The sequence below is a fragment of the Macaca mulatta genome, chromosome 5 (genome assembly GCF_049350105.2).
Source record: "Macaca mulatta isolate MMU2019108-1 chromosome 5, T2T-MMU8v2.0, whole genome shotgun sequence".
In the NCBI taxonomy this organism is placed as follows: domain Eukaryota; kingdom Metazoa; phylum Chordata; class Mammalia; order Primates; family Cercopithecidae; genus Macaca; species Macaca mulatta.
The window spans coordinates 48,429,155-48,442,740 of NC_133410.1; the positions used below are offsets into that span (position 1 = coordinate 48,429,155).

The following is a 13,586-nucleotide window of genomic DNA, read 5'->3' on the forward strand; positions in this document are numbered from 1 at the left end:
ACTGCTGGAATTACAGGCATGAGCCACCATGCCCGGCCATTGTGCCCTATTTTAAAGCTCTTGTGCATACATATTGCATTATAGAAAGTGAAATAATCTTTTTATTTTTATTATTATTTTTTATGGAGTCTTGCTCTATCGTCCAGGCTCAAGTGCAGTGGCACAATCTCGGCTCACTGCAACCTTCGCCTCCTGGGTTCGTCTGGCTAATTTTTGTATTTTTAGTAGTAGAGATGGGGCTTCACCATGTTGGCCAGGCTGGTCTCGAACTCCTGACCTCAAGTGATCCACCCGCCTAGGCCTCCCAGAGTGCTGGGATAACAGGCATGAGCCATCGTGCCTGGCCTAGAAAGTGAAAGAATCTTGAAATAAGATTTCCCTCTCCTCTGAGATACTGAGACTAGCACTAATTTCTTCTATCATTCATTGGAAAAAAAAGCTACAATATGATTCATATGTAGGAGTTAAAAAATTGCCCAGGATGTTTGAGCTATATGTAAATAATATAACTCAAAAATCATTAGGATACTGTAGTTTATGTTTATGTAGAGAACTATCTAGTTTTCTTGACTTCAATGAAAATAAAAAGCAAGTTCTCCCAAAACAGAGAGACTTAGCTAGCTACAGCACATGAACTTAGACTGACGGGAAATTTTAGTGCAAGGTATCAAATCATGAAAAGTACAGTGAAAGCTAATGAAGCCCTTATTTTACATCATTTAGAGAAATGATTTCTGTATTCTTGAACACCTCATCTTCTTAGCGCCACCCTGTCATCTTGGCTGTGAAATAGACATGTATGCTATGTTTTTGCTTTCTGTTAGTGAAGGGTTTCCTTTTCCTCTCTTTCTTGACACTAGAGACAATTTGATAACAAGCTGAAAACAGCCATTGGATGGATAAAAGATTTGGGCTGAGAATAAACAGGGATGTAGTTCTGGTTCCGACCTGCCTAGATTTTTGTTATGGGACAAACCCTTCTGTTTTGCCATCTGCATTAAGGAGAGCAGTTGACTGATTATCTTTGAAGTTTTACCCCTAACTGTATAATGCTACAGTTTCAATACAGCTTTAGCTCTGATAACTAAGAAACAAAATGGTAATCATAAGAATCTAACTATTAGATATTTGGTGACACCACATTCATAAAGTAAAAATGTAACTTTAGTTCCTTTAGTAGTCCAACTGCCCATTTTGCTGTGAAATAAAATGCCCACTATTGACGATTCCTTTCATTTGAAGGAGTATCCGTAAGTGTGACATGCCTAGCATTGCTCTTTCTTTTTTGCTCCTCTTCTTTGTTTTTTGGGAATATGCAGTGACCTGTCTAACTAGTGAGTGCATAGGAGAAGTTGGATAGAATGGCAGCCCTTTCCTCTCAATTCCTCTTGAGAGCTGTTGACCTGAAGGTAAAATGTGTCCTCTTGAGTCCTCGTGGGAGCTGGAAACCTGTAGAAAAGATGTGTCTGCTTTTACTCCTCCATGCTGTAGATTTACAGGGTCAGGGCCCTCCCTGGGGAGGTCTGTGGCCATCCATGGGCAAGTTTGTCTAGTTTGGGGGTTTAGTGTTAGCAAACCCAGTTGGCTCTTAAATCTAAGCCATTTTCTGCAGTATCAGCTTTTTAGTAGTAAACATGATATTTTGATTTCCATGCATCTTATTTTTTGAGCCTATTTCTCAGGTGGTTCAGAACTTGAATGTGATGCTATTTTGGGAGTTCCCTGAAGTCCCAACAAACAGTACTAGACTGTGTGAATAAATGACTTTGGCCATGAACTTTCTGCTTAGATTTACACAGGTCTTCTCTCAGTTTCGATTGTCTCTGGTAAAAAAGCTTGACAACATCACTGCAAACTCTGGTAATCAGAATGCTAGAGATCGTTATCTCAACCAGCAATAACATTGCTGCATGGCACTCATGGTTATACAGTGGAAGCCAGATATTTAAACATTATCACTGTGAGCCATGAAATATTGCATCCAATTTGTTACAGAGCTCAATCAAGATGGGAAGGAAGAGGTTCTTATTTTATCAATCTGAACATTGGCTAAAAGTAGAAGAACCAATCTACTTTATAATAATTTGTTTTCTCTCTTGAATCCAGAAAGAAGAAGGGCTTCAGGACACAGAAGGTACACAGTTTAATAAATATTTGAGGGCTGAGTATGGTACCCAGACTTCTCTAGGTGCTGTGGGACACAGCAGTGGACCAAGAAGACAAAAATCTGTATCCTCAAGGAGCTTGTATTTTAGTGGAAGGAGATACACATTAATCAACACAAATAAGTAAATAAGCAAATAAATAAATAAAGTCAGTGAATGTGATAGTGCAGTGTAGTGACACAGTGTTGGAGCCAGACAGCCTGGGGTCAAAGCCTGGCACCATCACTTACAAGCTTTATGGCCTTTGAGGAAGTTCTTAACCTCTCTGTGCCTCGGTTTCCTCATCAGTAAATTTGGGTTAATAAAATCTTTTGAGATTTTTCGTGAGGATTACATTTAATCAGTGTTAAACACTTAGAACTGTGACCGGCACACTTTAAGCACAACATAAGTACTTGCTGTTATTATACTAAATGGTACGAGAACAAGAAAGGGATAAAGGAGTGCTGGATGGGTTTGTAGTTTTAAATGGGTTGTGAAAAAAACATCCAAAACAAGATCTTGATGAAAAGCTGGCATTTAAGTAAAGATCTGAAGGAGCTGAGGGAGTCAGCCACTCAGATATTTGGTGGAAAGCTTTGCCAGGCAGAAGGAATGGCAAGTGCAAAGGCCCTGAGGTTGGCACATGCCTCGCTTCTAGGACTGGCAAGTGGGCAGTGTGGCTGGGGAGGAGAATACAATAGAGAGGGATAGTAGATTGGGACTCCTTAGAAGTAGAACCTAAGACAGGAATTCAAATACCATTGATTTCCTGAGGATGTGTTCTCAGGAAAAAACGAGGGAAGAAAGGAAGAGAGAGCAGAAGAGCTAAGTAAGGATGTGGCCCCGGCAGGTACAGCCTAGCCCCAGGGGGAGCACTGGAGTGTGGACTGCACCACAGTGAGTTCCCCCTTGAGACAAATGGATTGGCTTCTTGTTTCCACACATCAGCCAGTCATTGGCAGGGGTCTCTTGGGGGAGGTGGCTCCCATTGGCCAAGGGCAGTTCTCATTAGCAGGGGCAGTTGTGAGTTACTGGCAGTAGCTGGAGGTTGCCTGGGGAAGGGAATCGGGGCAGGACATAGCAGTACACACTACAGGAGATGAAGCTGCTGCTTCTAGGGACTTGTAGACATTTCAAGTCATAGTTCCAGAAGATTCAAATCTGAATTTAATGAGTCCATCTGGCTACATTCCAGGAACAGAAGCTTAGCCATGACGAGGGCTGGAGTGTTTTCAGTCTATACTTGTGCATCTGAAAAATGTTAAAGAAAAACTACACAATGGGGGCATGCTGGTGCCTCTATAGCTTGCTAAACTCTGACTTTTATTTTTTTCTTGAGACAGAGTCTTACTCCGTTGCTCAGGCTAGAGTGCAGTGGCATGATTCTCGGCTCACTGCAACCTCTACCTGCCAGCAACCTCTGCCTTCTGGATTCAAGTGATTCTCCTGTCTCAGCCTCCCAAGTAGCTGAGATTACAGGTACCCACCACCATGCCTGGCTCATTTTTGTATTTTTAGTACAGACGGGGTTTTACCATGTTGGTCAGTCTAGTCTCGAACTCCTGACCTCAGGTGATCCACCCACCCTGGCCTCCCAAAGTGCTGGGATTACAGGTGTGAGCCACCACACCCAGCCTCTAAGTTTATTTTCTGCAAATGATTCTAGGTTTATTTCTAGCAAAGCTGAGCCCTCTGCCAGCAAAAGCAACATTGAGCTGCTGGGGGCACCTTGCTGCCTCTCCTCCACAGTCCTCAGCAATTCAGGTCTAGCTCCAAACCTGCATATTTCACCCATAGAGCCGAAGCCGTGAAGGCAGACAGCCCCACATCCTTAGAAGGAAGCGTAGTCATTGTTAATTGAAGCTGGAGCTGGAGTCTTGAATGTCTTACACTCTATCCCAAGCAGCTTATCAAAGTTGCTTTTAGCCACACTGCATTTGTCCCTGTGAGGAGCCATGGGGACTTTGTACAATGTCAAGGTAGCTAAATTGGAATTACATTTCCCAGATAACTTAGATACAGAGATACCTTGTATGGTTCAAACTTATAGTTGCCACAAGAGAAACTTGTGTGATTTTGTTTGTTTGTCACCCACGCTGGAGTGCAGTGGCATGATCTCCGCTCACTGCAACCTCCATGCCACCCAAGTAGCTGGGATTATAGGCACGCGTGCTACCACATCCAACTATTTTTTGTATTTTTAATGGAGATGGTGTTTCACCATGTTGGTCTGGCTGGCCTCGAACTCCTGGCCTCAAGCGATTTGCTTGCCTTGGCCTCCCAAGTTGCTGGGATTACAGGCCACTGGGCCTGGCCTGTTTGTTTAACATTCTAAACATGTATAATCAATTAACATGGCCTAGGATTTTAATGGTATTCACTTCAGTAACTTGAATCCACAGATCTAAGGAGTATATAACCAGAAAATTGTGTATAAACACAGATTGGACATGGCAATTTCTGTTCACAAAGGTCACATGTGTAGGTACATAAATTAGTAGCATGTATCTAGAATTTTGACCAAACTGTTTTTAAGATGCAGAAATGTAAAATCACATCTTGAAAATGTGATGAAAAAATGAAGAAGAGCTGGTCTACACACATCAAAAATCAAATGTTGCTTATAAAAGAGATGAATGACAGCTACAGGATTCAAGTGACAATATGATTTCAAGAAATTAATACTGATCAAAGAGAACAGGAATATTTTTACATTTCACTGAAAATACATTGACTACTAGAATGTAAAGATCTAGCGGAAACTCAGGGAGAAAATTACAAAATCTAAAGCTAATTACTTAGTATTTCTTATTACCTAAATAACCGCATGATATTAAAAGGAAGCTGAAAATATGGAATGCTTCATAGATTTGTGCATCACCGCATGCGGGGGCCATGCTAATGTTCTCTATATCATTCCAATTTTGAAGTGAGTGCCTTGTGTGAAATTTGAGATCAGGAATGACGCAGCAGCCATTGCACTTTGAAGGCCATGATTGGTAGGTGTGGTTAACAGTGCTTATGGGGGCCGGAAGAGGTGGCTCACGCCTGTAATCCCAGCACTTTGGGAGGCCGAGGCAAGGCGCCTGTAATCCCAGCTACTTCAGAGGCTGAGGCACTAGAATTGCTTGAACACGGGAGGCAGATGTTGCCGTGAGCCAAGATCATACCATTGCACTCCAGCCTGGTGACAAGAGCGAAACTCCGTCTCAAAACAACAACAACAATAACAACAACAAAACCAAAACAGTGCCTGTGGGTGCCACCTTGTCTTCAATTTTTCCCACTCAATGTCCAGCTCTTCCTGACTGCTGGCCCTACTGATCAGCCATGAACCAGGCCCACCATAAGATGCTCTGCTGTGAACTCACAGAGGTGGAAGCCACAAAGAGCCTTCCATAGACTTGTATGCCAGCGCCTTCATGGCTGCCCTCCAGCAGTCAGTTGGCACCTCATATCCAGCAAGCCTCGACTTGTTCACCAGCTCCAGGGTTGATTAGTGACTTTTTTCTGGTGCTTTTCAGACCTTTCTTCCTCAGCTTTTCCCCAGATTGTGGAAAGTTTAACTCCATAGTAAATAACTTACCCCATAGTGCTCGTAATGGTCTTGCTTCCCTGATTGAACTCTACCAGTACAGGAGGGAACTATAATTGCCTTCATCTTATTACGTTTCCAGGAACATTTTATCATTTCTTACAGGTCGCCACACCAGACATCTTCCTCGCTGGCTGTTCTTGAATATAATCAATATATATCAATATAATCAATGTAGCCCTGAATATAATATATTAGTCAATTCTCACACTGCTATAAAGGAATACCTGAGACTGGGTAATTTATGAAGAAAAGAAGTTTAATTGGCTCATGATCCTGCATGGCTTGAGAGGCCTCAGAAACATTACAATCTGGCAGAAGGCTAAGGGGAAGCCAGCACATCCTCATGGCTGGAGCAGGAGGAAAAGAGAGTGAAGGGGAAAGGGCTACATGCTTTTAAACAACCAGAAATTGGGGGAACTCACGATCACAAGAACAGCATAGGGGAAGCTGCCTCCATGATCCAATCACCTCCCATTAGGTCCCTCTTCCAACATTGAGGATTACAATTCGACATGAGATTTGGGCAGGGACACAAATCCAAACCATATTAATAATATCCTTGAACTTCTGGTAGAGAAGGCACGCATAACTCTTTTCAGAAGAACCTTCTAAAGGTTCTTCTATCTGAATATCTTTTTCAGTGAGACATACAGCTAGAGATACAATGGGAGGCAAACCATGACCTTTATAAATACCTTTCTATAGGTAATACACTAGCCTGGCTCAAAAATCAGACCTAGGCTGGGTGCAGGGGCTCACGCATGAAATCCCTGCACTTTGAGGGGATGAGGCGGGTGGATCACTTGAGTTCAGGAGTTCTAGATAAGCCTGGCCAACATGGTGAAACCCCATCTCTACTAAAAATACAAAAATTAGCCAGACATGGTGGAGTACACCTGTAATCCCAGCTACTCAGGAGGTTGAAATGGGAGAGTTGCTTGAACCCTGGAAGTGGAGGTTGTAGTGAGTGGAGATTGTACCACTGCACTCCAGCCTGGGCAACAGAGCAAGATTCCCTCTAAAAAAAAAAAAAAAAGAAAAAGAAAAAAGAAATTAGAGCTATATATAAGGTATGCACTGTGAAGTCTGGTCCCCAGCCCTATTTTTGTCCACTACCTTCCTGCCACCCTCACCCTACTCCTAAAGGTAACCACTTCTAGTAGTTTCTTGTATTCTTTCAATGTTTTCTTATAAATAAATATCTTTTCTTTATAATTATCTTGGAGGGAACTAAAAATCCTCATCCAGGGCTGGACCTGTTGCCTCCTGGCTTCTCCCTGTTCTTGGCTTGCATCTTTCCCCCTCATCACAGGGCACAGCATGCTGAAGGGAGGCCAGGAGGACTTAATTCGGTCATGAAATTTCTAAGTTCACTCATTCATAATCTCATGGTGTAACGGAAAGTGTGTTGGCCCGAGACTCAGACTATCTGGTTTCTGGTCCCAGTTTCCAAAAACCGTCTATGGGATTAGGCTTTCTGGCTTCAGTTTCTTTGTAATTTGTTTTGTAATGGCAACATTATTAGAATAGATTTTGCCACATACCTAAACTGTGTCTTTTGCCACATACCTAAACTGATTGCTCATGTAAAAAAGCCTCTTTAGAAACTTGCATTTCAGATACTTATTTTTTTCTTTCTTCTTACTTTATTTTATTTTTTTGGAAACAGGTTCTTGTTCTGTTGCCCAGGCTGGAGTGCAGTGGCACAATCACAGCTCACTGCAGCCTGGACCTCCCAGGCTGAAGTGATCCTCTTGCTTCTGCCTCCTGAGGAGCTGGGACTACAGGCGTGCGCCACTATGCCCAGCTATTTTTTTTTTTTTTTTTTGTAGAGATGGAGTTTCTACATGAAACCCCCATCAACATGAAAACCATGTCGCCCAGGCTGGGCTCAAACTCCTGGACTCAAGCGATCCACCTGTTTCAGCCTCCCAAACAGATGGGATTACAGGCGTGAGCCACTGCGCCTGGCCTCAGCTACTTATATTAGAGTTCTACAGAGTATGGCACATGCTTCCCAGAAGCATTATGAAAGTCAATATATGGATCGACAATGGCACCCTCCCTTTATCCAGATGTTACCTGGCTTTGTGTGGTGGTTGTACCATACACGGAGGCACCCGAGGGAGAGTGGGAGTTCCAGAAAAGATGGGTTGATGGTGGTTTCCTCACTCTTTCTTTCAGCACAGTGTGATGCATTACAGTTTATGTATGGTCAGCTATATTGTCATAACTGTTTTTTAGACAACAGTCTCTAATTTTAATTAAATTAACTCTTATAAAAACAGACAAATGACTCAAAAAGATTTCCTGCAAAGAAACCATGGATTGAGGTGAAAACAATAGCATGAGTACAAACAAATAAACAACTACAACAGCAACAACAAAAAGATAGAGCAGACAGTGCTACTCCTAGAAAAAACTCTTTGATACCCACATTGAAAGGCAAAAACAGTAAGGGTCAAATGAGATGTGAGGAAAAGTCTGACAAAATTATTTAGTCAGTCAAAATTATCAAGGAGATGGCTTGCAGGTTGTATTCACATCCATTATCATTAATGAGGAACCGCAACTTAAGGGCATATTTTGCCTTGAAATATTAATGATTGTAGCATGATGCTGCCATGATTAGAAAGATATTTAAAAATATTATTTCCTATAGTCAGTTAAGCCGATCATGTTCCTTTCCTTGTAAGGGCCCGGTGTGCCATGGCTGTGAAGAGCAGCCTTCTCAGTAGTGTGTGCACCCTGTTGCTTGTATGTTGTATGCATTGCCCTAAGGAGCCTTGGAGACAGCCCTTTCCAATGGATATTCATGTCCCTGACCTGATGATGTTTCCAGTCTAGGCTCTAGACAGGTATGCAGGGTGCCTTTGAAAGCCCCAGGGCATGGGAGGAAAGGTCCACATTGGCCAAGTCATTCATGTTCATCTGCACCAAGCTGCAGAACAAGGAGTATGTGATTAAGACCCCACACAGGACCAAGTTCAAGTTCCCTAGCTGCTAGAAGATCCATATTTCAAAGAAGCAAGGTTTTATCAAGATTAATGTGGATGAATTTGAAGACATGGTAACTGTGAAGCAGCTCATCCTAGACAGCTATCGGGTCAAACACTCCCCAGTCATGGCCCCCTGGACAAGTGGCAGGCCCTGTACTTATGGGGGCTCCCACTGGTTTGCCCCTCCTTATTCACACCCACCAATAAAACCTGCTTCCTACCCCCCCAAAATGAATAAATAATAATATTATTTATCTCACTTTTATATCATCTTTTAGTGTCTTTTTTGTGCATGTATTGTAATGCTTGTAATACATTGGTAAGTATACATAGTGGAAGTATGGGCTGAACATGTTTTGCTGATTAGAGGGGCACAATCAAAAAGCTGGTGACCACTGATTTGTACTGAGACTGACATGTCCAGAAGTCCATCCAACTTATGAAGAAGACATGTGGGTGGTGGCGCAGCTTGGATTCTGTAATTCAAGACTGTAAAACATTTCTCACTCTATGTTTTATGACCTATAACACACGATTACATGAACTAGGGAAAGGGTTGTGCTTTAGAAAGTCAGATAAATGTATTTGCATTTCCATTATCAGGAAAAACTCCCTCCATCCTCACCCCTCAACTTCTAGGAAAAACAGGACTAGATTTAACAATCTTCCAATCAAGTTTGTTTTCTTTGTTACTTTCACCTGGTTCAGCATCTAAGTAAATCAACATTGCTAACCTATTAGTTGTGTTTTTTTGTTTGTTTTGTTTTGTTTTGTTTTTTTGAGACGAAGTCTCGCTATATCGCCAGGCTGGAGTACAGTGGTGCGATCTCAGCTCACTGCAACCTCTGCCTCCTGGGTTCAAGCGATTCTCTTGCCTCAGCCTCCGGAGTAGCTGGGATTACAGGCAGGCACTACCACGCCCAGCTAATTTTTTTTTTTATTTTTAGTAGAGATGGGGTTTCACTATGTTGGCCAGGATGGTCTCCACCTCCTGACCTCGTGATCTGCCCGCCTCGGCCTCCTGAAGTGCTGGGACTACAGGCATGAGCAACTGTGCCCGGCCACCTGTTAGTTATTTTGGACCAAAGGGAATTTTTCAGAGTCAGGGAAGAATTTTGTTAGGATATTAAATGTGGGCAATATTTATTTTTAAGTCTACAGATCTAAAGTTACTTTTTTCAAGAACAAAAACACCCTTTGGTTTGCTCATAGATTGATTAGTCCTAGTATATTATTTTAAAAGTGTACTTTATTTAAAAAAGTCATACTTAATGCATAGAGTTATTGCAAAATATAAACAGGAGGCAAAAATGAAATGAGGTATAAATGTGTGCTAAATTCTGCTGTAGTAATAGACAACCTCCTAAATCTCAGTGAGTCAATGCACCCCTAATTTTTTTTTCTCACTGCATGTCTAATGCAGCTTAGCAGGTGGAGCTCTGCTCAATGAAATCTCTCAAGGATTGTTAGAACAATGACCCCCAAAGATATCCACCTCGTAATCCTGGGAACCAGTGAATATGTTTCCTTACGTGGTAAAAAGATCTTTGCTGGTGTGATTACATTAAGGATATTGAAATGAGGAGACTATCTGGATTTTCCAGGTGGACCCAATGTAATCACGAGGGTCCTTACAAGAAGGAGGGAATAAAGTCAAAGGCAGTAGCAGAAGATGTGGCCCCAGAAGCAAGAGGTTGGAGTGATGTGAGGAAGGGGCCACAAGCCAAGGAATGCAGGCAGCCTCTAAAACTGAAAAAGACAAGGAAGTGGATTGTACAAATGAAAGCCTGCATACTTTATGTCTAAGTATTCAGAGGTTGTAAATTAAACCATACCCACAATCTCTGGCTTCGTCCTGACATGGGCCACGGTGCTTCCCAGAGACTGTCCTGCAACCTAGAGGTTGAAAGAGCCACAGTCTGCTAGCTTGAGTGGAAGCACAGCTCTGCTTGGGCAGGCAGGGCAGATGGGGGTCCAGGCTCAGACAGCTGTGAGTGATTTCACCTGCCTGAGCCTGGGGCAGGGACTGACCTAGGTCAAGCTTCTCAGGGAGTTCTCAGCACTCAGTGCCTCTACCATCAAAGCAGAAGAATGTCACTGTCAAATGGCTTTGGGAAACCCTGCCTGTTAACTTCCCTGCCCACCTCCTTGGGGATTCATAACTTATATTACACTATATAGTAAAGATTCTGACAGATTGTGAGATATAAAAACCTGCTTAGCTTTGTTTAACTCAGCATTTTCCACATGGAATACATTTTTGGGAAACCATCCTTTTTTTTTCATAAGTCTTAGTAATATCCTTCTTTCATAAGTCAGAGTTCTTCAATGCACTTAAGGAACTGCTGTTTCTGTAAAGGTTTTTGGACCTAAAATGCAGAGCACTGAATGAATCATACTTCTTAGTTCCTGACACACGATTATCAGTGGTTCCTACAAGGACCCATTGTCATTCATTCATTCATTTATTCAGAGTCACATCAGGCACAGAAAGCACAGTATCTTAGGGCTCATGATACATTTAGGGGCCCAGGAAAGTGTTTTAATTTCTTGTAAGTCAGAAGTAAAAATGTACTTTTAGGGCAAAGAAATTTTTTTTTTTTAAATAGAGACAGGGTCTCACTATGTTGCCTAGGCTGGTCTTGAACTTCCAGCCTCAAGCAATCCTCCTGCCTTGGCCTCCCAAAGTGTTGTGATTACAGGTGTGAGTCACCATCCCTGGCCCAGATAAAATATTTTAATACATAATATTAATATATTTATCTTTATACCAACACAGTTGTAAAATATGATTTTTAAATACTTTTCTAATGGAGGAAAGGACCCATGAAGGCAAAAGGGACTCGGGACTATGGAAATTGGAATGCAGCCATGCATTTATTTATTTCCTTTATTTTATATCCTAGTCCCATTGTCTCCAATCAGCAATACTTTTAATGAGTATGTTTATTTCTATTTGAATGTGTCTTTGAAAAGCTTATATTACTGATTTGCCATATTGTTTGTTAAGTTATATTATATTTTATATTGTTCTGTTTCTTGTGTTTTTCACTATGTACCATATTTTAAAATCAATTTCTACTGCTCTAATTATGTCCAACTAATTGCTTCTACCCTCAGCAAAATACTCTGTGGTGTGCCTGCACCACATTTTACCCATTTACTCTCCCAGTGATGCCATCTCCTTGCCACCATCATGCTGCAATGATCCATCATGTACATTTCCCTCTTGAGCCTGCCTGGGAATGTTTCCAGGATATGTGCTCAACAGTGGAATTTCTGAGTCAGAGGGCACCTGCGTACTTAATTTGGCTATGTAATGCTAGAAGTCTCTCCAAAATAAATGTTGTTTTCATATTTTCCTTTTCTGTGCTGGTCATGTTGGGGTTTGCTGTCGTTTATTTTAGCTTTATAAAATAAATTGGGTAATTCTTTTTTAAATCCTGGAACATTTTATATTGCATTGGAATTAATTGTTCTTTGCAAGTGTGAGACTATAGGCAGTATGACTGCTTGATGCCAAAACCCATATATAGAGGCAATTCTTGAAAATATTTTCAGTTTCTTCCTTGGCTATTGGTTCGAATAAATTTTTATGGTTCTCAATCTGATGTTGGCATCTAGGCAGGAATAACTAGGTCCATGAGACACAGACACAAAGATGTGTATTTTTTGGGTTTTGTTTATGACTTTGTGACTTGCTGTAATATCTTAGGAAGGCTCTCTGTGCCCATGGGTACTCAATTGCACTATTAATGGGCTTGAAATGATTGGTCTCTAAATGTATATGGCAAGAGTTCATTCTCTGCATGTCACATAAGTCTGCTCTGGTCAACGAATAAGTCTTTCCCTCTCTTTTTATGATCTTGAATTTTTGCTTTTAAATTAACTATGATGTCTTGCACTTTTTGGCACTTAAAAATGTATACATAATATACATACATACCTTCAAGGATTTTTCTCCTCTGAAGAAGCCAAGGCTGGCAAATCACTTCTTATAAATCATGTAATACTTTTGGAGTCTGAATTATTCTGACTACCTGGAAAACATTGCTTTTTTTCTTCATAAAAGTCATTCCAAAACTGCACTTGAGTCACAGAACTGCCCTTTCCTGAATCCTGTTTCAGGAATTACTAGCTCAGAGAACATATACTCCTTTCTTCACTAATCACTGCAGCTAAGATTAGTACCTTTCCAAAAAAGAAGCTATAGGTAAGAATGATTTATGTGTTTTTCATTTCTCGAGCTCATTTGGCAAGTAATGTGATACAGATCCCTCATTTTAAATAAATCCACTGGACCTGCATTAGAACTTACAGAATTATGCAGAACGAGGCTCATGTGTCTTCTAAAGAGTTTTCAGTTGAATCTATCAAGAAATTATTCTTCCCTCCCCACTCAGAAAATGTACCACTAATTTTGGTAGTCACTGAGAGAATGAGATTTACTCTTCAGATATTAATGTTATAACTCATATTGCTGGAATATAACTATTTTGTAACAGAAAAGATATGACAGTTGGATAGTGGGATCCAAAATGACTCAGAGGCCAGTTTCTTCTTTCCCTGACATTTTCCAAAAGTAACCTAAAATCCTCATGTTTAAGGAAAGTTTCCAGATGAACTTCATATACCTAATTTGGGGGAAAAATATACAAGGTCCATTTTATTTATTATTTTTTTTCTTTTTTAAATTATTTTTTATTATTATACTTTAAGTTCTAAGGTACATGTGCATAACGTGCAGGTTTGTTACATATGTATACTTGTGCCATGTTGCTATGCTGCACCCATCAACTCGTCAGCACCCATCAACTCGTCATTTACATCAGGTATAACTCC

General features: G+C 41.1%; 1 protein-coding gene, 1 non-coding gene and 1 pseudogene across 2 annotated transcripts in view; 1 reads left to right on the forward strand and 2 right to left on the reverse strand.

The window, feature by feature from the left end:
• Positions 1–13,586, reverse strand: part of OCIAD2 (OCIA domain containing 2) — a 103,186-nt gene that overhangs the window by 33,496 nt on the left and 56,104 nt on the right. The gene's annotated exons all lie outside the window — the stretch shown is intronic.
• LOC114678533 (U6 spliceosomal RNA) lies at positions 4,994–5,096 on the reverse strand. Its single transcript, XR_003729971.2, has one exon. It is a non-coding gene; the product is annotated as a U6 spliceosomal RNA (small nuclear RNA).
• LOC114678565 (small nucleolar RNA SNORA70) lies at positions 8,402–8,543 on the forward strand (annotated as a pseudogene).